The sequence below is a fragment of the Vicugna pacos genome, chromosome 29 (assembly GCF_048564905.1).
Source record: "Vicugna pacos chromosome 29, VicPac4, whole genome shotgun sequence".
Lineage (NCBI taxonomy): Eukaryota > Metazoa > Chordata > Mammalia > Artiodactyla > Camelidae > Vicugna > Vicugna pacos.
Genome location: NC_133015.1, coordinates 4,458,651 through 4,486,390, shown reverse-complemented (window position 1 = coordinate 4,486,390; position 27,740 = coordinate 4,458,651). Strand labels below are relative to the sequence as shown.

The 27,740-nt window shown below is 38.4% G+C and overlaps 1 protein-coding gene and 1 long non-coding RNA gene across 6 annotated transcripts in view; one reads left to right on the top strand and one right to left on the bottom strand.

Moving 5' to 3' along the window:
• Positions 1–512: 512 nt before the first annotated feature.
• Positions 513–27,471, bottom strand: LOC116286030 (uncharacterized). Of its 2 annotated transcripts, XR_012065402.1 has the most exons (6): positions 27,365–27,457; positions 8,997–9,106; positions 8,821–8,896; positions 7,165–7,311; positions 5,699–5,871; positions 513–683 (listed from the first exon to the last, which is right to left on the bottom strand). It is a non-coding gene; the product is annotated as an uncharacterized lncRNA (long non-coding RNA). The 2 variants fall into 2 exon arrangements; XR_012065403.1 differs by lacking the exon at positions 8,997–9,106 and having other exon boundaries at positions 27,365–27,471.
• WWP1 (WW domain containing E3 ubiquitin protein ligase 1) overlaps positions 26,811–27,740 on the top strand; it is an 84,621-nt gene continuing 83,691 nt past the window's right edge. Inside the window, exon 1 of one of the 4 annotated variants that reach the window (XM_072951725.1) lies at positions 26,811–27,001. The gene's annotated coding sequence lies outside the window, so the exon portion shown is untranslated. The remainder of the gene's footprint in view (positions 27,002–27,740) is intronic. The other 3 variants (XM_072951729.1, XM_072951730.1, XM_072951726.1) reach the window with 3 other exon arrangements.

Below are 27,740 nucleotides of genomic sequence, written 5' to 3'. Positions count from 1 at the left end.
CTTCCACTGCCTTTGGAAGTCATGTCACTCTCAGACGTTGGTAACAGCACAATCTACAAATATTTACAGCATTTTAAAGACATGGGCAAACAATTTCCCTGCAGCCTGAACAGTGTTAGTCATAAAAGTGGTTGCTTGGGATAGGGCTGTTCTGTGCCAGAAGTGCACCGAGAAATGGCTCCTGCGTGACAAAGTTACCCTTGTGTCCTCGAATAAATCTATTTTTGTGCGTTTTTGTAATACGTGGGCATCTCTAAAGCCTGGAACCATGTAGTGCCTTGTAGGCTATAGTAAAGAGTTCAGATTTTATTTTGGGTGGAAAATCTTTGGAGAGTTTTGAGCAGGGAAGTGACCTGGTTTTACATCAATTTTAAAATTATTTTTCTGAATGCAATGTGAAGCATTGTAGGAGAGCAAAAAATAGAAACAGGGAGACCAGTTTGAAGGTTACTGTGATGGTCCAGTCAGAAATGACGATGGTTTAGACAACAGGGATGAAGGTGGTAAAAGGGGTCCAATTCTGGAAATATTTTGAAGGCAAAGTCCAAAGGGTTTGTTGACTCGTTTGTTGACCTCCACATTTCTAGGATTAATTTTGTTCACTTTGAAAGGTAGCCCTCTTTAGAAGTGGATTTCTGTGAAGATTAAACGTGGTCATCTACGTGCAGTAATTCTCAGGACGCCTGGTATATAATAAGCATATAATAAATACCAGTCATTGAATTACTTTTAAGATATTATCTGATAAAATTATTTTTCCCAAACATGCTCTTTCATGCCTCTAAATTTTTGCACATTTATATTTCTATAATTAGGAACCCATTTAATCCTTTTTTATGCCTGTCAAAATCTTCCTATGTATCAAGGTTTTGAAGACCAAAAAACTTTTCAGTTTCATAAGAATAAAGATAAAATACTGAAAATGGTAGGGGATGGGTTGACACTTGGGGGGGCAGAAGATCTTGCTCGTCACAAGCACAGTACTACTGAGTACTACTGAGTACTACTGAGTACTGAGTACTACACAATAGTATTTCGTTAGCAATTCATTAAGGATTTTTAAAAAAATTTCATCTGTATGCATGAATAGACCCATAAAAATAAAAACTAATTTTGTCAAGAGACTAGTAATCATTTTTGCCTAACTGCTTCAGGAAGCTTCTCATCTGTCTGATGGGAAAATATTTTGCCCTGAACTACAGAGACCTCATATTGAATAGGATTTATATATGATACACACCAATACACTGGAAAATTAGACCTAGACTACATTATCATTATATGTTTTACAATTAGTTGGCTTGTAAATAATTCTCCATATTGAAATCCTGAATATATTCTTCCAATATTATAGAGCTAAAGTCGTCTTTTCAAACAGAGGACAAATTATAAAGCTCATTAAATTCTAAAACTGGGTCCTCAGTTTTAACAGTTCTATCATTAATTATTCAGTTCGAAGGGGACTGCAAAGTGAAGTTAGTTTATCAAAGCAATTAAACTGATATGAGCCTCAGAACAGTCACCACAATAGTCATTACTGACATCGCCAGAGCTGAAGAAGAGGGAACTTTTTAATCTTTGTGAAAAATTCAAAGCAGCTGGCCCTTTTGGATAACAGTTCAATTCTGTTTTGTAAGGAAAATACATGAGTCAGAAAGGCACTCAGTCCCCAGGCAGAAACATCAGAAAGAATGACCCACGTCATTGAGGGTATAACTCTATCAGCCCATAAGACAGACAGCATCTAAGAGAAGGAAAAAATACATTTGAAAAGAGTTACCCAGTATGTATGGTTGAATCTGTTTTTAAATGATAGCAAGAAATTCTTCTCTGGTAATGAAGAATATTGACTTCAATGTCCCATTGCGCTTAGCTGCATTAAATGCCCCTCCTTAAACATACACAATACCTCGGACCTAACTAACCCCATTAATGCACAATTACTGTTTCATGTTGACTTTTATCTATTTCTTCCACTAGATTGCGAACCACTTACTAAAATAAGGAACACTAAGAAGGGCCCTAGTAGGGACGTGAGTGGTTCAGTTCTGATCGTGTTAAGTTTGGGACGCCTGTGAGGTAACAGCCCATCTTCCCAAATAGAGCTTCCCAGCCTGGAACACGTGTATGTTCCTTGATTGCCCAACTCCGATCATTTTGTGTAGAAGGTGTTCAGTAAATATCTGTTGATCGACTTGGCCGCTAATGAAAATTTCATTACTGGAATTTTAGCACTGATTATTTCATTCCATCCCTTAACAAAATTCACTCTAACTTGCGGCTTTGAAAGAAAGAGATTGTGTGTAAAGTCACCATATCCTCTTAGAAACTCCAGGCTTGCTTTTGTTAATAGAATGCTGTTTTCATTTTGATTACACTCTCTAAAGAAATGCGTATTTCCAGAGAGGCAGTGTTTGCGCTAATAACTGTTGCCCCACTACATGTCGAGAAGAGCTGGGCCAAGTTTGGACTCATTCGAACAATCTTTTAAGAATGGAAAAGGAAGTCGGGAGGAAGGGAGGCTGACTCAGCCGGAGGCTCTTTGTTAAAGTAAACACGTGCTGTACACTTACTGAGCCACGTGGCTGCTGTTCAGAAAGCAAAGAACATGGAGAAATTTCAGTTGTTTCCTGAAAATACGCTCATTGACACTCCCCTGAGAGGTTCGATTACGTGTGAGAACTGAGACGTTTGTTTATGGGGAAGAAAGAGGCAAAGTTGGGGGCTGATTGGGGGAGGAGGCTGGAGAGTCATCTCAGAAGCAGGCTGAAAAGGAGAAAACATCTGTGGCTCAAGGCTTGTCTAATGGCAACAAGTAGATACATATTCTTCTTACCAGAAGAGCATGGTCACATTTTTTTTCCTCTTAGAAAATTTGCTAAATCAGTTGACAACAGAATTTGGGTGTGGATGGGCCGGGAGCTCAGTTCAGTTGTTAACACCCAGTCAGGTTTTCTAAGTATATTTAAAAATGCAGACATTTCATTTCAGTCAAGGTCTGTCAGGGGACTCACCAGGACTTGGAATGTTGTCCAGGCCCTTGGCCCTTGACCATGTCATCAAGTTCATGGACTTATTTATTTATTCAATAAATATTGACTGAGAACCTACTAACAGCCAAACATTGTTCTAGGTGTTAAGAACACAACAATGGAAAAAAAAAGATTAATGTTTCTGTTCTAAAGGAATTTACATCTTACTGCAGGGAGATAGAAGGTAAGCAAGTAATCAAATAAATAAGATTTCCAGATGGAGATAAGTACTATAAAGAAACGAAATGAAGGTTATGCGATAGAGCGTGACCTTGATATTCAGTAGAATGAAATATTCTCCGAGGTGCCAGGCTGGCATGGCACCACTGGGGTGTGACCCATCAGAGCCCCTGTGGAGGTCATGGACTTCTCAAAATCCAAGTCTGTGCAGAAGACGACACACTCATCCCTCTTGGGCAATGGCCCTGAAGCCCCTGGACTGGTCCTAGACTCCCTTTGGCTACAGAAGGCTCTACAGTCCAGAGGCAGGAATGCTGTTCAGTGGCTCTGAGCAACTCTGAAACCACAGGCCTCTTTCAGTAAATGCTGTCGACTGAAATAACCACCCACTCCAAGCATGCCCTGGCTGATGGCCTCTTTCTTTTTTCTTGAATGTCATCGGTATCAGATTCCATTTAACCTCGCGCCTCGCCCCCTTTCTCGACCACCGCACCTGGACTGCCCTGCTTGCTTTCTCTCCACCAAAACAAGCTTGCCTAATCCTCTCGAGAGGATACAACACTAGTTGCAGCTTGGATGGAACATGCTGCTGACATGCCCACAATGACGACTCCTTGGCAGAATCTGGCCTTTGTTTTCCCTGTGCCAGCAGCAGGACTTCTGCCAACTGGCCTATTTTTACAAACACTCCAGCCACGCCTTTTAAATCTTACACTATCTAGACCATCTTGCCAGCTGCGGTTAAGATGTTATGCTTTGACCACTTGGTAGTAAAGGGTCCTGAATAAGATATCTAAACTCTCAGACTGCTAGCTGGCAGAGAAAAACTCTACCCATCGGTACCGAACATGTCAACTGTCTGAGGGGTATACCCTTGGGCACAGATGTTCAGACTAAGTGACAGAAGAGTTTGACTCAGTAAGCAATAGTGGCTACTGGAGCTGGAACATCAGATCCATGCCAAAATGGCTCCGGAGCAAGGGAGGGGCTCATGTTGAACTGATCTTACTCGGTGGGGAGGGTATAGCTCTGTGGCAGAGCACATGGGTTCAATCCCCAGCACCTCCTCTAAAAATAAATAAACCTGATTACCTCCCCCCACCACAATGAAATAATTAAATAATACAATAAAAAGACAACTGAAGTTACTCAGAAACAGAAACTAAGAGCCTCACGAAAGGAAACTGGCTGCATTAAGGAGAATAAAGACAAAGAGAGAGAGAAGCAGATATAGCTCAGTGGTAGAGTGCTTGCCAAGCATGCACAAGGTCCTGGGTTCAATCCCCAATACTTCCATTATTGAAAAACAAAAAAATTTAAAGCAAACCTAATTACCCCAAAAAATCAGAAAAAAGGAAAATAAAAATGCAGCAAAGAGAAATGGTGCTGGAAAAAGGAGAGAGAGTAGCTTGTCTGAAGGTTTCCTCCCAGCAGTTAGGAAGCCTAGTGGTGCTAGCCGCAGTTGGACTGTGTGAAATTCCCATGGTGACTTCAAATAAACTCCCTCTCCACCTGGTCCACTGGAAAATCTTTCTCAGCCCCCCATGTGAATAACTTTGTAGTGGGAATGTACATAACTATTCAAGGCAGCTCCTACTTTTTGGTAGAGCAATCTGGCCCCTGGCCGAGTAAATCCTGGGTAGGAATTCCCATGCCACCTTTGCTGCCTCTACCTGGCCATAGGTATCCGTCTTAGACCACTGGCATTTTGGTACTGATGGGTAGTTTATCTCTGCCAACTAGCAGAGCTAAGTTTAGATATCTTATCCCAAGACCTTTACTACCAAGTGCTCAAAGCATAGCAACTTATCATCAGAATCTCAGAAAAAGAGTCTGATGGGCTCAACTGAGCTATGGGTTGTTGTGATCTGGATTATGTCTAGTCAGTTGTGACAAGCCCCTGGGGCTGAGGATCTTAATATTCTGTCTGTAAGCTTGGTCGCCATGGGTATGGTCAGGGGAAAGATCTACTTAGATGAAGGGCAGGGTGAAAGGCAATGATTAGCATACAGGACCAGCGAAGCTGTAAACTCAAGTCACCACTCGCAACTACCTATGAGGCCACACTTTCTAGGACACAGAAATAAAGAATCTGGTGCCTCCAACTTGCATGAACATTTGAATTGCCCAGTGTTGGTACAGAATGTAGTTCTAAATCTGTGCCCTTTCCAAAGGCAAATCAGACTGTAGATATGGTGAAGAGAGACATTTTGTAAATCTTGATCTAATAGAATTTGTCTAGCTAAGCAAGAACTTGTGAAGCAGTGGCAAATAAGAATGTGAAGAAAAAATAGTTTATGAGGGGCTAGAAAATTCTTCTCTCTAGAATGTTTTTCCTTCTACCATCTTCTTGGCAAAGCCTTACTGATTCTTTAAGAACTAGATCAATCACCATTTCTTCGAGGAAGCCTTTTCTAAGATGGTCCACTTCCCTCTTTCAGGCAAAGATTATCAGTCTCTTCTCTGATCAACACTGCGACATGCACCTTGTTTCAACCTTGGTCACAGCAGTTCTCACGCTTGGATGCGCTGCTTTGCGACACTGTGTCTGCAATGTGACTTTAAGTCCCCTGAGGGCAGAAACAGTGTCTGGCTTGACTGTATACTCCTGGCATCCATCTCAGTGCCTGAAACAGAGTTGGTGGTCAAGGAGTGTTGCCTGAATGAGAGAGAGTAAAGGAAAGTATGTTATTGATCTGGCATAAATGTACAATGAGGAATGTTCCAGATAAGTGAAATTTATACCTTCAGCGATCGAAACTTCTAAAATGTTTTATGAAGACAAATCTTTTTTTTTTTAAATTGAAGTATAGTCAGTTACAATGTGTCAATTTCTGGTGTACTGTATAATGTTTTAGTCATACACATGTATAATTGTTTTTATATTCTTTTTCATTATAGATTACTACAAGATATTGAATAGCTCCCTGTGCTATACAGAAGAAAAAAATTTTAAACTATTTTATAAATAGTAGTTAGTATTTATACATCTGGAACTCCCAATTTATCCCTTCCCACCTCCTTTCCCCCTGGTAACCGTAAGTTTGTTTATTATGTCTGTCAGTCTGTTTCTGAACAAGCTCATTAGTTTCTTTTTCTTTTCTTGTCTTTTTTTTTATAATCCACATATGAGTGAAATCATGTGGTACTTTTCCTTCTCTTTGTGGCTTACTTCTACTTAAAATGACGATCACCAGTTCCATCCATGTTGCTGCTAATGGCATTGTTTTAATCTTTTTCATGGCTGAGTAGTATTCCAGTGTGTGTGCACGTGCACGTGTGTGTGTGTATACCTCAACTTCTTTATCCAGTCATCTGTAGATGCACATTTAGGTTGTTTCTACGCCTTGGCTATTGTAAATAATACTGCTGTGAACATCGGGTTATGTGTATCTTTTCACATTGGAGTTCCCTCCAGATACACCCAGGAGTGGGACTGCTGGATCACATGGTAAGTCTATTTTTAGCTTTTTGAGGAATCTCCATACTATTTTCCATAATGACTGCACCAAACTACATTCCCACCAACAGTGTAGGAGGGTTCCCTTTTCCTCACATCATCTCCAGCATTTATAGTTTGTGGACTTTTGAGTGATGGCCATTCTGACTGGTATGAGTTAATATCTCATTGTAGTTCTGATTTGGATTTCTCTGATAATTAGTGACACTGAGCATTTTTTCATGTGCCTAGTGGCTGTTTGTATGTTGAAGACAGATTGTCTTACAGATTTTTCTGCTTCATTAAACAAGATAAATACTTTCCAATTTATTCAAATTCCTTTTTATGAATTAATTATACTGTTCTCTAATATGGTCTCAAGAAAGCTTAGTTCAGGCTCCACCTCCACCAGGAAGCCTTCTCCAACCCTATCCCATCAGACATCACTAGGTACTGTCTTACATGATTCATAGAACCCCTTGTATTCTGCTTACAATGTGTTATGGAAATTACCTGCCTAGTCACATGATTCCACTGCTTCATATGGTCACACTCTGTTTTCCCCATTAGACAGAGGATGGCTCTGGACTGGAGGCCACGTCATTCATCTTTTCATTGCCAGGACCAAGCAGAGTACAATAGATATCCAACAAATGTTAACTGAAATGAATAATATAAAATATAAAGAGGATTTGGAAATGTGTGGCATTGTTGATCTCTACACTAAATTATTCCCAGTTTTTTCTGTTTTATGGTATTAAAAATTGTTTATATTGCTTTTTTTTCCTTCCCAATTATATCATGTTACTCTATCAGACTAGCCCTCTCTAGAAAGTCATCTCTGTCCTTTTTACCAGTTCAATGATTTCCAAACTGTTTTGGATCACATATCTTGATTGGTAGAAAATGTCTGAACTCATACCTCTACTAAATGAGGGAGAGTAAATTTGTGTATAAATTTACATACTTTTAAAAAATAAATTGCATACTTGTATCATTGTACTGATATTTTTATGTACACTCATAACCATAAGCAAAAAAATAAAAAGGAAAAAGAAAGGTTAGACAGCAATGAAATACGTATTTTAAAACCAATGCAATATTTTATTGTATTTATTAATAATATTTTTTTTTTGTTCCTAGTTTGTGAGATCATCTTATTTTAATCTTGGCATGACATTTAATAACATACTGTTTTGAGGGCTTGGGTTCTCAGTTCAGTTGATTCAACACCCAAGTTTAACAGCTATAATGAAAAAGAAACTTAAAAAATGTATTGATACAAATGGGCTAAGTATATCATTGTCCTTAGTTATTAAAATACAATACTCGTTTTTCATCCCCAGACACCAATTATGCCAAATTTTTTGTTGAAATTCAGGCAGGTAATTCAGTTCACCTTGATGTAGCCATTGGGTTAAAAAAAAAAAAAAGTTAAAAGGATTCAAACTTTTCATTTGGAAGATGTTAAATAGGGTAGAAAATTCTATTTGAAGAGTTTTAAAGTTTGCAACTAAAAGCATTCTTATAGATGACACACTTCTGTCATTTTTCAGCCATAATATCAGATATTAATGGAAATATTTCCAATCATCTGTTTTCCAAATAGTCTTCATAATATTAATTTTCCCTGAATTGTTTACTTTCTCATTCACTATAAAAATGTTCCCTTGACTTAATGTTACACAAAGGATAAGTGTGCTTGTTTTTAAAATATGCTAAGTAGCACTCAGTTGATAGCTTTTTGTCATCAGTGAAAAGGGCAACACATTTTCAGCACTTACCTTTTTTGTAAATGAAATGCTTAATTTGTCTTTAATTTCAGCAGCTCCTTCAAGCACTTTTCAGTGAAATAATATGAACTTCTCTGTGGTAGCAAATATTATCACTGTTAGTCCTCCCTCATTACAAAGTCATAAATATTTGATGGCATTTTAAAGAATTATGTTCTTATGAAATTAAAAACATCAGTGTCGCACTCCTGGCTTCAATTTCTTTGACGAAAAACTTGCCTATCAGTGATGCAGTCAAGAAATTTTACATAGGAAAACATTACACTAGAATCTTTCAAAAATGTTTTCACTCCAGGCAAAGCAGTATAACACATATTTCTCCTAAAACATTTTTAAAAGAAAACCAGCAAGGATTCTCTTACTGCTGAGAACTTACCTATCTTCTTCAGCATACTCTTCCTTTCGAGGCATCAAATTGTGATCAATCAGGAATTTTCTTTTTGAAATGCAATCTAGCAAATAAAATTTGGGACATGGTAGAAATGTTGATAGATCTACTCTGTTCTAACACTGTATAAATTATATTGCTACATGCATAATTTGTTATAATACCTGTTTCTCTAAGTCTTCAGAAATGTTTTCTACGTATCTTCTTCCAACACTACTGAAGGACTACATATTCATTTGTGTCTTATTGCTTCATGGATTATTTTAGTTCTATGCTGGAAGGGAAACAGTTTTCCAAAGGCTCTTTTATTAATCAGTAAACTTCTAAACATTTGTTATTAAGTTTAGTGGCATGTCATTAAATGTCAGATTGAGTAACTCTTGACTTTGAAAACTTCTGAAAAAACCATAAAAGGCTGTCCTTATGTTTTGGATACTTAGTTTTTTAATGTCTCCCTAATCATGAGCAAACCTTGAGGCACAATGCAGATAAGGATTAGATAAGGATCTTCATTAACAATAATAACCAAAAAATCCACATTTTAAATTATTTCATCATGACTTAAAAAAATTTTTTTTTATTGCGGTATAATCAGTTTACAATGTTGCATCAATTTCTGGTATACAGCACAATGTCATACATGGGTATACATATATTCATTTTCATATTCTTTTTCACCATGAGCTACTGCAAGATATCAAATATAGTTCCCTGTGCTACACAGTATAAACTTGTTTATCTATTTTATATAGACCAGTCAGTATCTGCAAATCTTGAACTCCCAGTTTATCCCTTCCCACCCCGCTCCTCCTGGCAACCACAAGTTTGTATGTCTGTGAGTCTGTTTCTGTTTTATATATAAGTTCATTTGTCTTTTTTTTTTTTTTAGATTCCACATATGAGGGATATCATTTTTCTTCCTCTTTCTGGCTTACTTCACTGAGAATGACATTCTCCAGGGACATCCATGTTGCTGAAAATGGTATTATTTTGTCATTTTTTATGGCTGAATAGTATTCCATTGTATAAATATACCACATCTTCTTTATGCAGTCATCTCTCAAAGGACATTTAGGTTGCTTCCATGTCTTGGCTGCTGTAAATAGTGCTGCTATGAACATTGGGGTGCAGTTGTCTTTTTGAATTAAGATTCCCTCTGGATATATGCCCAGCAGTGGGATTGCTGGGTCATATAGTAGGTCTGTTTTTAATCTTTTCAGGAATCTCCATGCTGCTTTCCATAATAGCTGCACCAAACTGTATTCCCACCAACAGTGCAGAAGAGTTCCCTTTTCTCCACACCCTCTTCACCATTTCATTTCATCATGACTTTGAATCTGGGAGGAGGTGACTTTTGTTAGATCTGACTCCATCTTGTTTAATAATATGGCTGCCAAAAAGCTTATTCACGAAGATAAGTGTCACAGCTAAGATTTTCTTTTGTGTCCAATTTTGCTTGCATTTTAAATTTTATTTGCTATTTCTTTGTGGGAATTTTTTTGAGGGGGGTAATTAAGTTTATTTATTTATTCATTTATTTATTTAACGGAGGTACTGGGGATAGAACCCGGACATTGTGCATAGTAAGCACACGCTCCATCACTGAGATGTACCCTCCCTCTTTTTGTGGGAATGTTTTGAGGGACTTGCCCATTTCATGCAAGTCAGTTTAGTTAAAACTTAAGGCAGCCCAGGTAACTTGCAATGCCCCACAGTGAAGGAATGGAAAGGGGGACCCTTTGTTCTGGGGGGCTGTAATTCCCACTTCCATGTCCACGGACACCATAACGAATCCTAATGTCCAACATCCACGGGCTATAGCCTGTGACGGCCCGTTGTCAGTCCTTTTTATTATATGTCAGTAAGGACTAGCGTCTTTTTAAGATTATTTTTAAACAGGTAGACGTTTTAGTATTTTCTTCCCAAACCACTACTGTTATTTCCTCTGCTGGATTGCCTTGTGTTCCCTTGAAGCACACACACCCTACTTTGGAGTAACTATTCTGATGTTTGGTTGAGTGAGAAACATGCCAATCCTTTGAGAGAGTTCCATCCACTGGAGGCCTCAGACCCATATCCTCTCCAGCACTAAAATGTGTCATTTATTGTTTGGTGTTATTTTCATTTTAGGTATATTTGTCTTTCCTTTTCATCTGAATCAAAAGCAACTTGCAGGCACGGCATACTTCTTACTCTTCTCTTTTATTCCTCACATTCCCTAGCCCAATACTCTGTCTAGAAGATATGTAATTCATATGTTCTTCTGTGCTAAATCGGTTTTAACTTCTCATATGCTATGTTGTCTTGTTGCCCCAGATTGCAATTTCCATAAGGGAACCTGTTCTTTGGACTCCCCACCTCTGCCACATAACTTACATGAACTTTTGACAAATAGGTGTTGACTAAAACCACATAACCAAATAGATGTGGCCAATAATCTCATTGTACACAGAAATTAAGCCCATATGGATCAGGGCTCTAACGGAGTGCTGAACAGTACAAATTAGTTTTAGACAGTACAAATGACCTCTACTATTCCCATGAATATTTCACTCAATTAACAGATGTATCATCAAGAGAAAAATATGTACCTCTTCCCACAAAGAGTACGTGTGCATTTGAGCAACGGTATCAAAATAATAATTAAACAATAAAAGGCAAATTCTATGAGGAAATATTTGTTTATTATTTCATTCACTTAATGAAGTCATGTTTTTAGTGTGCTCTCCATGTGCTACACATTTGTAGATACTGACAGGCATATATAGAATAGATAAGCAAGATTATACTGTATAGCACAGGGAAACATATACAAGATCTTGTGGTAGCTCATGGTGAAAACGAATGTGACAATGAATATATGTATGTTTACGTATAACTGAAAAATTGTGCTCTGCACTGCAAATTGACACAACACTGTAAACTGACCATAACTCAATAAAATAAAATTTTAAAAATTATAAATGTGGTATAATAAAACAGGAAGCAGAGGACACAGTAAAAACATACCAAAGAGAACATGTTATATCATCATCATGCGATAATTCATGTTGAATAGAGGCTTAAAGAAGCTGTTGTCCACTCACATAGAACTCCTTACTCTTGTTTCGTAAACTCAGTGTGCTTGTAAATTATTTGTTCAGTATTGGCCAGTTTACCTCACCAGACTACAAGCTCCACTGGGGCCCAGAGCAGGTTTGAAATATTACTGCTCAACCCCTAGGGTGTATTGCAATGCTGGCATTTAATCAAGTATTCAGTAAGCACATGTTGACTGATCAGATAGATTGATGTCTAGGGAGAAAACACCAGAAGTTGCACATATTTTAAAATTTATAAAAAGGGACTCTTCTGTAGTTCACTCTTATACAGTGCTGTATGTCAATCACATCTCAATAACTGAAAGAAAAAAAGTAGAGAGAATTATAAAACTGAAGATTAAGCTATTGTAATTGAGGAAAATTTGAGAAAGATAAGTTATTCAAGAAAATAAGTCTTTACGGGTAAATTTAAAAGAATAATTTAAAAGATAAATATCTGTTGGATTTTGCCAGAGGCTGACAGGTTCAAGAATTCAGTGACATGTATAGAATCCATATGAGGAGCCAGACATTGTGCTGGGTGCTGAGATGCAGGAGAGGATAAGATAAACTTGGTCTCTGTCCACATGGAATTTACAGAAATCCAGAAGGTTCTAAAAGGCTCAAAGATTATTTTCCAAACATGTAACATAAAACAAAAACTCTATTACCAAAGATAATTGCATATTTGATAATATAAGCAAATAATTAACAGATCTCTGGTTACATTTTGACAAGGGCAATTTCTGGTCCCAAGTGGTGTTCTGTGGTTTCCGGTATAATCCATGCTGTTTCCACACCCCAGGTCATTGTTCACATCATTGCTCCTTGCTGGGATTCTTTTCCACATAAGCCCATCTTTTACTTGTCGAAATCTACTGATCTTTTAAATTTCTTGAACACACACACAACTACCCATCTGACATCTGACACCCCCTCAGTCACCACATGCTTCGTGTAAATGCCCCATCATTGAGCTTACCATTTGGAAATCAAGATTTATTGGTCTGTCTCTTTTCTGAACCCTAAGTTTCTCTAGAACAGAGCCTAATTTTCACTGATTTTGTCCTTAATGCCCAGTACATAACAAGTGATCAATAAAAGTTTGCTACCTTGAACAGAAGCCTCTGTATTTTCTGTTTAGAAGCCTCTGTTTGCCTAATTTAAGAGCCAAGAGTTCACCCGACAGTCTCAATTTCTAGATTTATTTACAAGGTATCTACATTCTATGAGACATCAGGGAAGGTCATTAAATGGAAAGCATTCACAAACTTGACTATGTTCTCTTTCCTTCTAACCAGCCACTTAAATGAGAATTTGAGGCAGAGAATTTGAGAATATCGTTATCTCTACCATCCTCATCACTTAAAAGCCATTTACCTTCTTAACACTTCAAATACCAAAAGACTGCATAACAAACAAAGTCAGACTCCTTTGTTGACAAATCTAGTGCCTAAAATGCTACAGAAGTGCCAGAGGGGGACATTCTCTGATCCATTACTCTTCCTTGGGTAGTAAAATGAGTTTTTTCAGAGACAGAAGAAAACAGAGACATGAACATATGAAAATATCTACCATCTGTGATTGTTATCTCTGACTTGGCACCTCAGATACACAGGGAGTTCCTTACACTGATTAATTGCTATTTTGGCATCTCTGTATTATCTGTTGCTGCAGTAATGCCTCATAACAAACCATCTCAAACTCAGGGCCTCAAAATAATAAGCATGCTTTTGTTTACTATACATTGATGATTTTAAATGTGTTTAGCTGGAACATTCTTCTGATCTCAGCTGGATTTCCTCACGTATCTGGGGGCTGGCTGGCAGTTGGCTAACGTAGGATGGCCCTAGCTGGGATGTGTGGAACAACTCAGCTCTCTTCCATGTGTCTCTTACACCCTTCCCGTGGGCTGGCCCAGGCACATTCCCACAACATGGCAGAGGAGAACAGTGAGCAAGCCCAGTCATGCAAGAGGGAAAAAAAAGAGCCTTTATTTTCACTCTTCAAGTCTCTGCTTGTGCCATGTTGGCTAACATCCTATTACCCAAAACAAGTCACATGCCAAGCTCAGAGTCAGGGTGGGAGGAAACTTTAAAGTCACTGAACAAACACTGTGGAGTCATGGAGGCCATTAGAGGGGGTCATTAATACAACCAATCTATGGACACCTGGATTCCGGAACACGCCATAACAATAAACTTTTACTCCATGGCTTCTGATTACTGCTTCTCCCTGTGAAGCCTGTTTGTTTCCCAGCCATTCTGTCATCTGTTTCTCTCTCTGAGTGTCTGGTATTATCACCATCTTCTGGGAGACTGTTGGCAAACCTTTATTCCAGACCACATCCTAAGCTGCAGTCTAATTTAAAAATAAACCATCGTTGCTCTGCTCAGTTATTGTCAAGTGTTGGTATATTGGGCAAAAAAAGAATCCCTCAGTTGGGGGTATAAGTATTGTAAGTCCTCTGAGGTCTCTCAAAATGGGGTAGCCTAGTTGTTGTCAAGTGCTTTCAATGGACTGTTTAATATAAGAACCACTACAAACAAGAAAAGACTAATACAAGAATGTAAGGATAAATCACTGTAATAAAACCTATTAATAAAGCTGAAGAATCTAAATATCATTTTTGACTTCAGTACCAATTAATAATAAGGCTATACTTATATTACTTGTGAAAACAAGATTTAAAGATTGTATTCTATTTTGGTAAAAATTTGTGTCGGTTTATCATCATGCTGTTACTGCTGCACTCTAAATTAAATATGTATTTCAATTTTTAAAAAAGAATCTAGCCAATTATCAAGTAACTTAGCTACAGAACAAAGCTTCACAGTTTAGCATTCTTAAAAAAAGTAAAGAAAGAAAACCTAGAACTCAGCAAGTTCAGACTTAACAATGTCCAGCATGCAATTAAAATTTACTAGACAAGCATGAACATGTTTTTCACATCAGAATAATCTGTTAATAGAAGCAGACTGGGAAATGGTATAGATGATAGAATTAGCAGATAAGAATGATAAAAGTGCTATTATAAACATGGTCAAATATTTAAAGGAAAATATGAATATAATGAGGAGAAGAGAAGATTTAAAAAAAAAATCGAATGTACTTTCTAGGGTTGAAAAATGCAAAACTTGAAACAGGAATTTAACTGGATGAACTTAATAGTAGATTAGATACTACCAAAGAAAAAAAATCAATGAAATTCAAGATATAACAACCAAAACTATCCAAACCGAAGTGCAGACAGAAAAAAAAAAAAAACCTCAAGAAGTTTATCAAACCTTATGCAAGTAAATACATAGCAAATCATGCAAAGACACATAATAATCAAGTTGCTCAAAACTGTTGATAAAGAAAATTATTTTAAAAGAAACAACAACATAAGGTGAATTAGTACAGAAAAACAAAAATAAAAATTATTTCAGACTTTTCATGAGAAATTGCCCAAGCCAGAAAACAAGGCACGGCATTTTTAAAGAACTGAAGGAAAAAAAGCAATCAAACTAGAATTCTTTATCCAGGAAAAAAAAAATCCTTTAAAATATGAAAAGTGAAATAAACCTTTTTGGGCAAATGAAATCTGAGATACTTATTGCCAACAAGTAGACAAAACTTAGTAGACCTTCACTATAAGAAATATTAAAGGAAGTCCTTCAGAATAAAGGAAATAGAAATCCATTTGTAATCCAGATCCACACAAAGCAATGAATATCACTGGAAATGGTATATATGTAGGTAAGTGTAAAACTTTTTTCATTTTTTTATGTTTTAAAAAGATTGATTATTTAACACAAAAATGCAAAAATGCTAATAATATAGATACGTGCAGAACTTAAAATTACTATGACAACAATAGCACCAAGAAGAGGAAGGGAGAAACTGGAAGTACACTATCGTAAATTGCTTACGTTAAACACACAGTAGTATATTATTATTTACAGTTAGATTGCGTAAATTAAAGATGTATACTATAGACCCTAAGACAATCACTGAAAAGCACTAAGAGTTATAGCTAATAAGTCAATAGTGGAGATTGAATGGAACATTAAAAAATACTTGTCTAGTCCAACGTAAGGAGGAAAAGAGGAAAAAGCAACAGGAGATGGTACATATAGAAAAGAAACTTTAAGATGTAAAAGCAAAACTATTCGTGTCAACAATCATGTTAAATTTTAATGGTTTAGACACTCTAATTAAAAGGCAGAGATTGCCCAGATTCTCTAAAATATCAAGGCTTGACTACTGTTGTCTACAAGGAAACTACTTTAAATATGAAGACATTGAATCATTAAAGGAAAAGGGATGGAAAAAGATACCACACACTCATCATAAGAAATCTGGAGTCGATATATTAAAATCAGAAAAAGGAGAATCCAGAACAGGTAACCCTAACAGAGATTGAGGGAAATTTTGTAATGATAAAGAATATATAACAATCCTAATGTGTGAACAGCTAATAATAGATCTACAAAATACATGAGTTGGCAGCTGACAGAACTGAAAGAATAAAAAGGTGTGTCTAGATTTATAGTTAGAGATTCCTTTATTCCTCCCAGTAATTGAAAGAACAAGTAGACAAAACTCAGTAAAACTACAGAAGGCTTGAACAACACAATCATTCAACTTGACCTAACAGCCATGTGTAGAATAATCTTCACTGTGTCCAACAAGAAATCACACTATTCATGTGCAAATGAAAAATACACCAAGAACGCTGGGGAATAAAACACGCATCAATAACTTAAAAACACACATCAACAATTTAAAAACACAGAAATGATAGAGCATATGCTCTAACCACATTGGAATTAAATCAGAAAAACAATAACAAAAAGAAATCTGGGAAATCCCCAAATATTAGGAAAACATAACAACGTATTTCCTAATAACTCATGGGTTAAAGAACGCACAAGGAATATCTGAACATATTTAGAACTAAATGAAAATATATTTGGGGGAGGCAGCTCAAGCCGTGCTCAGAAGGAAATCTGTTCTCCAAATGCTTATGTTAGAAAAGAAATTAGGTCCTGAGTGAACACTGGAAACTTTCACCTTAATGAGCTAGAAAAAGAGCAGAAAAGCCCCAAATAAGTATAAATGTGGCAATAATTCAGATAAAAGCTAAAATAAATGAAACAGAAGATGAACAGGTAGTGAAATTTATGAAACCAAAGCTTCTTTTGTGAAGAGATCAATCAAACTAAAATACTTTTAATTAACCTAATAAAATAAAAAAGAGAAAACATAAAATACTAATATTAGGAATAAGCAATGAGATATCAAATATTAAACAAATGTTAAACAATAAGGAGTATTATAAATAACTTTAGGCCAATAAATCTGACAACTTAAATAAAACAGAAAAAAAAAACCTGACAGACACAAATTTCCAAAACTGGCACATGAAGAAATAGAAAATTAAAATGTCATTTATCTACAAACAAAATTAATTCATAATTAAAACCTTCTCCGAAAGAGAACTCCTGGCCTACATAGCTTCACTGATGAAAGCTTTCAAAGATTTAAGAAATAAATAATAAAAATCTTATACAACTTCTTTCAGAAAATAGATAAAAAGCCTCCAACTCATTTTATTGGGCCAGCCTTACCCTGATAACAAACCTAGAAAAAGACACTGCAATAAAGCAACAGACCAATATTCCCAATGAACTCGGATTCCTTAGCATATTTAAAATTTGTCAAGGAGAACTCAGCTATATGTGAAAAGGACAATACGCCAAGAGCAAATATAGTTTATCTCAAGAATATAATAAGGTTGGTTTTATGTTTGAAAATCAGTCAATTTAACCCATCATATCAACAAGCTAAAAAGGAAACAAACAAACAAACATAAGATCATCCCAACAGATGACCCTTGAAAGCATTTGATAAAACTTAACACTCATTCATGATAAAAACTTTCAGCAACTAAGAAAATACGGGAACGTCCTCAGCGTGGTAAAGGATATATGCAGAAAAAATCTAGCGATAACATTATATTTAATGGTAAAACACTGAATGATTTCCCTTAAAATCATCAGCAACAAGACAAGGATGTCCTTTCTCACAACATCTATTCAGCATTATACTGTGTGCTGTAGTCAGTGGAATAAAATGAGAGAAGTATATATAAGCATATAGAATGAAAATGAAAAAATAAAACTTTTTTATTGAAGTATAGTCAATTTTAAATGTGTTAATTTCTGGTGTACAACATAGTGATTCATATATATATATATTTCTTTTCAGATTCTTTTTTATTATAGGCTGTTACAAGGTATTGAATATAGTTCCTTGTGCTATAGTAGGACCTTGTTTATCTATCTCATGTATAGTGGTTAGTATCTGCAAATCCTGAACTCCCAGTTTATCCCTTCCCACCTCCTTTCCTTCCTGGTAACCATAAGTTTGTTTTCTATGTCTGTATGTCTGTTTCTGTTTTGTAAATAAAGTTCATTTGTGTCATTTTTCTAGATTCCACATATAAATGAAATCATATGGTATTTTTCTTTCTCTTTCTGGCTTATTTCACTTAGAATGATGATCTCCAGGTCTATCTGTGTTACTGCAAATGGCATTATTTTATTCATTTTTTATGGCTGAGTAGTATTCCATTGTGTGTGTGTGTGTGTGTGTGTGTGTGTGTGTGTGTGTGTGTGTGTGTGTATACACCACATGTGTATACATACATACCACATCTTCTTTATCCAATCAAATGTCAATGGACATTTGGGTTGTTTCTGTGTCTTGGCTATTGTAAATAGTGCTGCTGTGAGCACTGGGGTGCATGTCTTTTTGAATTATATTTTTCTAAGGATATATGTCCAAGGAGTGGGATTGCTAGATCATATGGTAAATCTATTTTTAGCTTCCTACGGAATCTCTATACTGTTTTCCATAATGGCTGCACCAATTTACATTCCCACCAACAGTGTAGGAGGGTTCCCTTTTCTCTGCACCCTCTCCAGCATTTATCATTTGTGTACTTTTTAGTCATGGCCATTCTGACTGGTGTGAGGTGATACCTCATTGTAGTTTTGATTTGCATTTCTCTGATGATTAGCAACACTGAGCATTTTTTTCCATGTGCCTATTGGTCATCTGTATGTCTTCATTGGAGAATGTGTGTTTAGGTCTTCTGCCCATTTTTGAATTGTTTTTTTGTTTTTGTTTGTTTTTGTTATTGAATTGTAGGAGCTGTTTGTATAGTCTGGAAATTAAGCCCTTGTCAGTTGCATCATATGCAAATATTTTCTCCCATTCTGTAGCTTGTCTTTTTGTTTAGTTTACAGCTTCCTTTGTTGTGCAAAAGCTTATAAATTTACTTGGGTCCCACTTGTTTGTTTTTGCTTTTATTTCTATTGCCTTGGTAGACTGCCTAGGAGAACATTGCTACAATATATACCAGAAGATGTTTTGCCTATTTTCTCTTCTAGGAGGTTTATGGTGTCTTGTCTTATGCTTAAGTGTTTAAGCCATTTTGAGTTAATTTTTGTGTGCAGTGTGAGGGAGTGTTCTAACTTCATTAATTTACACACGGTTGTCCAATTTTCCCAACATCACTTGTCAAAGAGACTGTCTTTTCTCCACTGTATATTCTTGCCTTCTTTGTCAAAGATTATTTGACTGAAGTTGTGTGGTTTATTTCTGGGCTCTCTATTCTGTTCCACTGATCCATATGTCTGGTTTTTTTTTCTCACAATGTCACACTGTTTTAATTACTGTAGCTTTACAGTATTGTCTGAAGTCTGGGAGGGTCATTCCTCCAGGTTCATTCTTTTTCTTCAGTATCACTTTGGCAATTCTGGGTCTTTTGTGATTCTATACAAATTTTAGGATTATTTTTTCTAGTTCTGTGAAATAGGTCCTGGGTAACTTAATAGGGATCACATTAAATCTGTAGATTGCTTTGGGTAGTATAGTCAATTTAACAACATTAATCCTTCCAATCCAAAAGCATGGGATATCTTTCCATTTCTTTAAATCTTTAATTTCCTTATCAATTTTTTAACATTTTTAAATTAATTTATAATCATTTTACAATGTTGTGCCAAATTCCAGCATAGAGCACAATTTTTCAGTTATACATGAGCATATATATATTCATTGTCACATTTTTTTTCTCTGTGAGCTACCATAAGATCTTGTATATATTTCCCTGTGCTATACAGTATAATCTTGTTTATCTATTCTACATTTTGAAATCCCAGTCTGTCCCTTCAATGTTTTGTAGTTCTCCACGTATAAGTCTTTCACCTCCTTGGTCAGGTTTATTCCTAAGTATTTTTTATGTGATTTTAAAAGGGTTTTTATTTATTTATTTATTTATTTTACTTTCCTTTTCTGATGTTTCATTGTTGGTATAAAGAAATGCAACAGATTTCTGTACGTTAATCCTGTATCCTGCTACCTTGCTGAATTTGTTTATCAGCTCTAGTAGTTTTTGTTAAAACTCTCTTTATTTGCAGAAGCATGACTGTGTACATGAAAACTCCCAAGAAATCTACAAAACACTACTAGAACTAGTAAATTCATTAGCAAGCATACTAGGAAAATATTAAAAAATCAATTGTATTTAAATATACTATCAATGAACCATTAGAAAAGAAAATTTAAAATCCGCTGACAATAGCATTAAAAGGATGAAATACTTAAGGATAAGTATATGCAATACCAGTACTATTAAAAATACAAAACATTGCTGAGAGAAACTGACCTACATAAATTGAGACCTATACCATATTCATGGATTAGAAGACTAAATATTGTTAATGTGTGAGTTCTTCCTAAACTGATCTACATATTCACAACCCCAAACTCCTGGAGGTATTTTTTTTAATAAAAACTAAATAGCTGCTTCTAAAATTCACATGAAAATGAAAAAAACCTGAGTCAAAATCATTTTGAAAAAGAAGAAATTTGGAAGATTTATATTTCTTGGTTTCAACACTTTCTAAAGTTTCTAAAATAATCAATACAGTGTGATAAAGGTAGGTTTATAGCTAAAGGGAATGGATTAAAGAGTGAAAAAACAGACATTGAGTTTTCACTAAAGTTGCCGAAGTTAGTTCAGTGGAGAAAGGATTGTCTTTTCAACAGTGTTGAAACAACAGTACTTCCATTTAGAAAAAATGAACATTGACCTTTTCCTCATACCTTATGCAAAAATTAATTTGAAATGTATTATAGACCCAAATATGAAAGTTAAAACTATGAAATCCAAGAAGAAAACACATAAAAAAACTCTACCCTCTAGGAGCAGGTAAACTTTCTTAAAAATGTCATAAAAAGGGAGTCACAAAACAGTTGATGAACTGAACTTTGTCAAAATAAAAACTTCTGTTCTTCACAAGACATTGTTAAGAAAACGAAATGCAAGCTTAACTGTTGCCGTGTAAAAAATGTCCCCAAAACCGAGTGACCCAAAACAACAATAACAATGATTATCTCTTAGCGTTTTTGTGGATTAGGACCATGTGAATTGCTTGGTTGGCCTGCTGTGGCTTGAAGTGTCACGCGAGATTGCAGTCACCTGAAGGCTTGACAGAGGCTGGAGGATTCATTGCTAAGATGTCACATATAGTTGGCAAGTTGCTGCTGGCTGTTTTTCAACGAGCTTCAGGTCCTCTCTGTATGGATCTTTCCAAAGACTCCCTAGAGCAGGCAAGCCAAGAATGCATGATGCAAGTTGCAATGTCTTTCAAGACCTAGTCTCAGAAGTCACATGCCATCACTTCCATAGTTCCCTCTTGGAATATCTGACACGAGTCAGCTCTAAGGTGGGGGGTGGGGTGGTACACAAGTATAGACAGCAGGGGGCCAGGATCGATAGGGTCCATCTTTGGAGGCTGACTACCACTGAAAGTCAAAATCTGGGAGAAGAGAGTCACAGTACATGTATCTGAGGAAAGGTTGATGTATAGAATATACACAGAATAGACAAAAACAATTTGAAATGGACAAAATATTTGAACAGACACTTCCCAAAAGAAAATATACGAATGATTCCTAAGCACATAAGATGCTCTACATAATTAGTTATCAGAGAAACAGAAATTAAAACATAGTGGCTTACTGCTACACATCCACTAGAATGCCTAAAATCAGAAAGGCCTGCTGTTACCAAGTGCTGAAAAAGAAACAGAGTAACTGGGACTCCTGTACTTTGTTGGTGGGGATGGAAAATGGTCCAACCACTCTGGACAGCAGTTTGGCAATTTCTTACAAAGTGAAATAGACGCTTACCATGTGACCCAGCCACTCCACCCCTAGGGATTATTTATCCCCCCAAAATGAAAACATATGTCAACATAAAAGCCGTTAACCAAATGTTGAAAAAATTGTTAAGTTATTACAGCCCCAAACTGGAAACAAATTAAATGGGTACCTGATAAACAACAAGTTTCTACTCTATAACACAGGGAACTATATTCAGTATCTTATAGTAACCTATAATGAAAAAGAGTATGACAGTGAATATATGTACATATATGTATGACTGAAACATTACGCTGTATGCCAGAAATTGACATAATATTGTAAATTTACTATACTTCAGTTAAAAAAAAAAGTAAAAAATTAAATGGCCACCAATAGGACAAATATAAAAAAAAAATTTGGCAAATCTATACAATAGAATAATAGCCAGCGATAAGAAAAGAAGCAACTATGGCTACACGAAACAACAGAGATGAATCTTGAAAATATGCTGAACTGAAGGAGCCAGACACACAAAAGTGCACGCTGGTTGATTCGATTAACAGCAAATCCTTATAAAAGTAAAAGTATTCTCTAGTGACAGAAGGCAGATTGCTAGATGTCTAGGACCAAGGGTCAAACAAGGTAAAGAAGCACCCAGGTGAGCAAAGGATATAAAACCAGTACATGTGAAAGAGAGAAGTTTCAAGGTGGAGGGAAAACAGACAGGTTAGTGCAGAGTTTCTCATCTTCAGCAAAGTTGCCATTTTGGATCTGATAATTCTTTGCTGCTGTGGCTGCTATTGCTGGGGGGGGGGGCTGGTACTGTCCTGTGCACTGAAGGATGCTCAGCACTCTCTGGCCTCTACCCACAAGATGCCCATGGAAACCTCCCCCCAGCTCCCCAGTTGTGACCATCAAAAATATCTCACAACATATACAAACGTCCTCTGGGATACAAGACAGTCCTCAGCTGAGAACCAGTGGGTTAGTGTACTTACTATCTCTTGCTGCATAACAAATTATCCTTCAAGTTTAGTGGCTTAAGACAATAAACATTTATTATCTCACAATTGCTATGGGTCAGGTATTTGAGAGAGACTTAGTTGGAGGGTTCTGGCTCAAGGTCTCTAATGAGGTTTCAGTGAAGATGTTTGCATCACCTAACGCCTAACGGGGGCTGGCGGATCCACTTCCAAGATGGCTCCATATTCATGGGGATTGACAGAAAGCCTCATATACTTGCTGGTTGTTGGCAGGATATTCGGTTCTTTGCCATGTGGGCATCTGATAGGGCTACCTGATATGCCTTCAGGGCATAGTATTTGCCTTCCCCAGAGCAAGTGATCTGAGAGAGAGTAGAGACAAGCCACAACATCTTTTAAGACTTACTCTTAGAAGGCACACCCTGTCACTTATGCTACAATGTATCCATTAGAAATAAGTCACTAAGTACAACCCACATTCACTTGAAAGGGGATTACACTCCACTTTTTGAAGGGAGGAGTACTGACGAATTTGTGGGCGTATTTTTAAAACATCCTAGTTGGAGAAAGACTCTTTAACAAATGAGTTGAGGGAGACTGTGAGCTATTTAGAGAAACAAAAGGTGAATCATCACACCAAAATAAATCTGAAAGGATCAAATTACATAATGGCAGAAGTGGAATGATCAAACATGTAGAAAGAAGTAAAGGCAGGTAAGTGATATGATCTCAGGAACGGAAGGACTCGCAAAGCAAAAAATAATAAATGAAAACAAATATGGAAGAGATGGATAGTTACCTCTAGGATGGATATCTCTGTTATATACAGTGACTTTCTGTGAACACCCTAGCAAGAAAATGGACACGGGACCAACAATAAGATACCATATTTGCCCTGTGATGAGAGAGAACATACCATGATCACTTTGGCTCAATGAGGACAATCATACTGATACAGTGCTGTGGGAAAGTTGAAAGTAACAATTATGATGTCAGTAATTTATTGAATATGTGCCACATAGTTCCAGGTATTTTATTTGTAACAACTTATTTTCTTTTTACAGCATCATATGGTAGCACTATACCAATTTTCTGGTTGAGACACAGTCCAAATAAGGATTTTGGTCAAACCTCATAGCTCGTAGATGACAGCAGCGTTGACTTACCCAATTGTCATGACAGGCACAGTGCCTCAGGCTCACCATACTTTTAGAGGCCCATAAAATGTCTAAATGGCTTTTAAAATCAAGAAGAAAAAAAATGGTCAAAGAAAATGTTTTCATGTATAATATCAGTACGTTGTCTTTCTATCCAAGAAGTTCTAAGTATAATTCTAAATATTATTTTACGGAGGAAGAGGCCCACAAAGGTAAAAGGGTCCATGAAAATCAGAATGTGGCCCTGGGTGGCTGAGCTGCGTTTTGATTTCAGGCGATGTGACACCTAAGCCCATGTTCTTCCTGAAAGGTAACTTACCAATATGTTTCAAAAGAGCTAAAATTGTTCACACCTTTGATTACTTTTAAGGATATAAATTAAGGCAGTAAGTAAGCAATAATTATGGGCAATCCTTTATGGAAAGACACTTATAGTAGTGTTCATTTGAAACCAAAGAAACATTTACTAATGAAAGGTGGGTCCAAGGTTGGCTGTCAACTTACAGGCCTCAGGGAGGAGTAAGTTCTTCTGGATGGAGGTGAATGGGGGGAGCGGGGACTGAGGACTAGGGAGAGCTGAAGGCAGAGCAAGAAGTGGAAGGGGGCCTGTATGCATCCCACAGGTGCTGTGCAGACCCCTCTGGGGTATGTGTAGGTTATGCCTGAGAGCGTAGTCATGAACATGTTCTGGAATTTTTTATTTTTTACTTTTTATTTTTTTCCTTTTTCAGTTTTATTAGGTAGAATTATTATAGTTCAACTGCACATACACAATATGTTGCACATAAATACATATATACAGTATACTGTACTTTTTTTAGTTGACTTACATGTACTGATGATTGTTTCTAAGAACAGATTAGAGCTTTAGCTTTTTAAAGTTACGTAGTTATCAAAGGAATAAAGCCAACTACAAAATAAGAATCAACAGAATGCAGTAATCCAATCATAAAGGACAGTCGAGTGTGCTTACAAATACTCTTGAATTTATTTTTAAAGGAGCTGGACATGCAAAAAGGGAAAGATTAGAGGAAACCATACACTTCGAAGTAAAGATGAGTTAGGACAATCAGGGAACTCAGAAGATTTTGTCATAACAGGAGAGACAGCATGGGAGCATGAAAGACGCCTTGATGATCATGCTGATCTTGTCTTGAAAGCTCTGATGAGCCAAAGAAAGATTGTAAGCAGTGGAGTGGTATGCTCAGATATGTTTTGGAATAATCATTTTGGATACAAAATGCATCAAACCAAGGTATGAAGTCAGAGGGTAGGAACCAATGTGATGGAGAGGAAGAAAATGTGCTTTTATTCAGTCAAGAGATATTTATTGAATCCTACAAATATTGACGGAGTGCCAATGTTCTCGCTACACAAGTCTTTCAAAAGCTTTGTTAAGATGGAAGAAAGGACTAGAAAGAGGTCTGAAGTCGAGGAAAAATTTAAGACAGAAAAGTCTTAAAACATGGTTATGCTGAAGAGTTGTACCCAAAAGAAAGGATGAGGTTAAAGATATGACAAGGAGGATCTCACGCAAGGGAGGAGACAGTGGAGAGTTTCTCTCTGAGGGGAGCAGGGACATCCAGTCTCTGAAATGGAGGAAAACCAGTAAGCCAGGGTGTGGACAGAGGAAATTTGTGGGGTTTGGGTGGGGCGGTTGGGCAAAAATTGTAGAAATCCATACTGGGTGACCTTTATTATCTCTCTGAAGTAGAAGACCAGGTCATCTGATGAGTAATGTGGTCATCACTGATTTCTATCTGCAGGCTGGTCTTTGTTCTAAAAGCAACGCACAGAACCAAGAGCACTTCTCTAGACTGGCTGACTCGTATAAAGGGGGGTAAAGACCCTTCTTTAAGGGACTGCTGTCTGGATTCATTGCACTGACACATGTACTTGCTCAGTACTTTATCAGTGTACTCTTGCGGGGACGGGGGTAGTGAATGGTTTGATTACTAGTAAAAGGGGACTGGAAGTGTTCTGGTATGACCATCTGCTTAAATGCAATTATTTACTCTTGCAATGGGTTCTAAGTCAAACACTCAGCCAGGTCAAGGAGTATTTATTAACAGTCTCCTTTTGCTGTAAGCGCTCAAGAACGTCAGTGCCCCGAGCACCTTACCTGAAGTCAGGCAAGGGTTCGGCAGCGAACCGGAAAGTCAAGTCTGCAGCACCCACCTCGGCTCAGAGAAGCCTCTCCCCACATCCCGGCGGTGGCCCCTCCCCTCCACAGGTTCAGGCCCCGCCCCTCTCTCCCATTGGCTAGCCCCGCCCTCCCCTCGACCGCTCGGAAGACCCGGAGGAGCGGAGTTTTCCAAAGGCGTCGTGGGGCGCCCTGGCTGCGCATGCTCGCGGGAAGCCGGATTCCGGGTCCGGACTTGGAGGCTCTGGGCCGCCGCGGCGCTGCGCGCGTGGCCGGGCCGGCGGGGAGGCGTGCGCTCGGGGCGCGGCGCCGGCGGCGCGAGCACGCGGCGCGCTCCCGAGGAGGGAGGCGTGGGGTCGGCCGGGGGTGGCGCGTGGCCGGGGTGGGGGTGGGGGGAGGGTCGGGTGTCGGCGAGCGCGGCGTGCGGGTTCCGAGTCGCTGCAGGCGGCCTGGGCTGCCGGGGCCGACGCCTGGCTGGCTGCCGCCGCCGCCGCCGCTCCCGCTGCGAGATGGCGATCTTGGGCGCGGAGGGCTGAGGGCGCCGGCCGCTGGAGGAGCCGCCGCGGCCGTGGCCGCCGGGAGCCGACGGCTTCGCGCCGGGTGAGGACGCCGCGGCGCGGGGCGCGGGGCGCGGGCCGGGGGTGCGCGGGCCGGAGGGCGGCGGCGGCGGCGGCGGCGGCGCCCGGACCCCCAGCGCGGTCCGCCCCGGGGCGGGACCCTCCGAGGGCCGTCGGGGCCGGTCCGTGCCGCCCTGGCCGCCGGCTCCGGCCCGGGGCCCGGGAGTTTTCCCGGGGTGGGGTCACGGGTCCTGCCCCGAGGTGGCCCCGGCACAGGCCTGAGCCGCCCATCCTGGAGCGGGGAGAAGTGTTTCCGTGACTCGGCAGCCGCGGTGCTCAGGCTCCCGCCTGCCTTCTCCTGTTTCCCTAAACACCTCTCCCCAAACCCCCTAATATTTGGACTTACCGCCGGTGTCCTGACTTTCACCACAGCTCCGCCGTCCCAAACCAAGGACTCCCGGCCGTGGAACGTCGTTTTCTCACTCTCGGTGCTTCGCCGACTCTGCCGCTCCCCCCAACACAACCCCCACCTCCACCCCCGCGACCCGATAGGTCCCAGTGACCTTGCAGTTTTTACTAGCCCTTATCTCGTCTGTGACTTGGACCCTCTCCTTTCATCCCTTAAACGTTTTGTTGTTGTTGTTGTTGTTTTAATTCTGAATCTGCCCATTGCTTTTACAATTAAACGATCAGTCTTGTGATCCGTCTTCTTTATTCCATCGATCTGGAGTCGAGCTTCCTTTGCTCCCGTGATTATGTGAAACCTTCATTACCATAAGAGT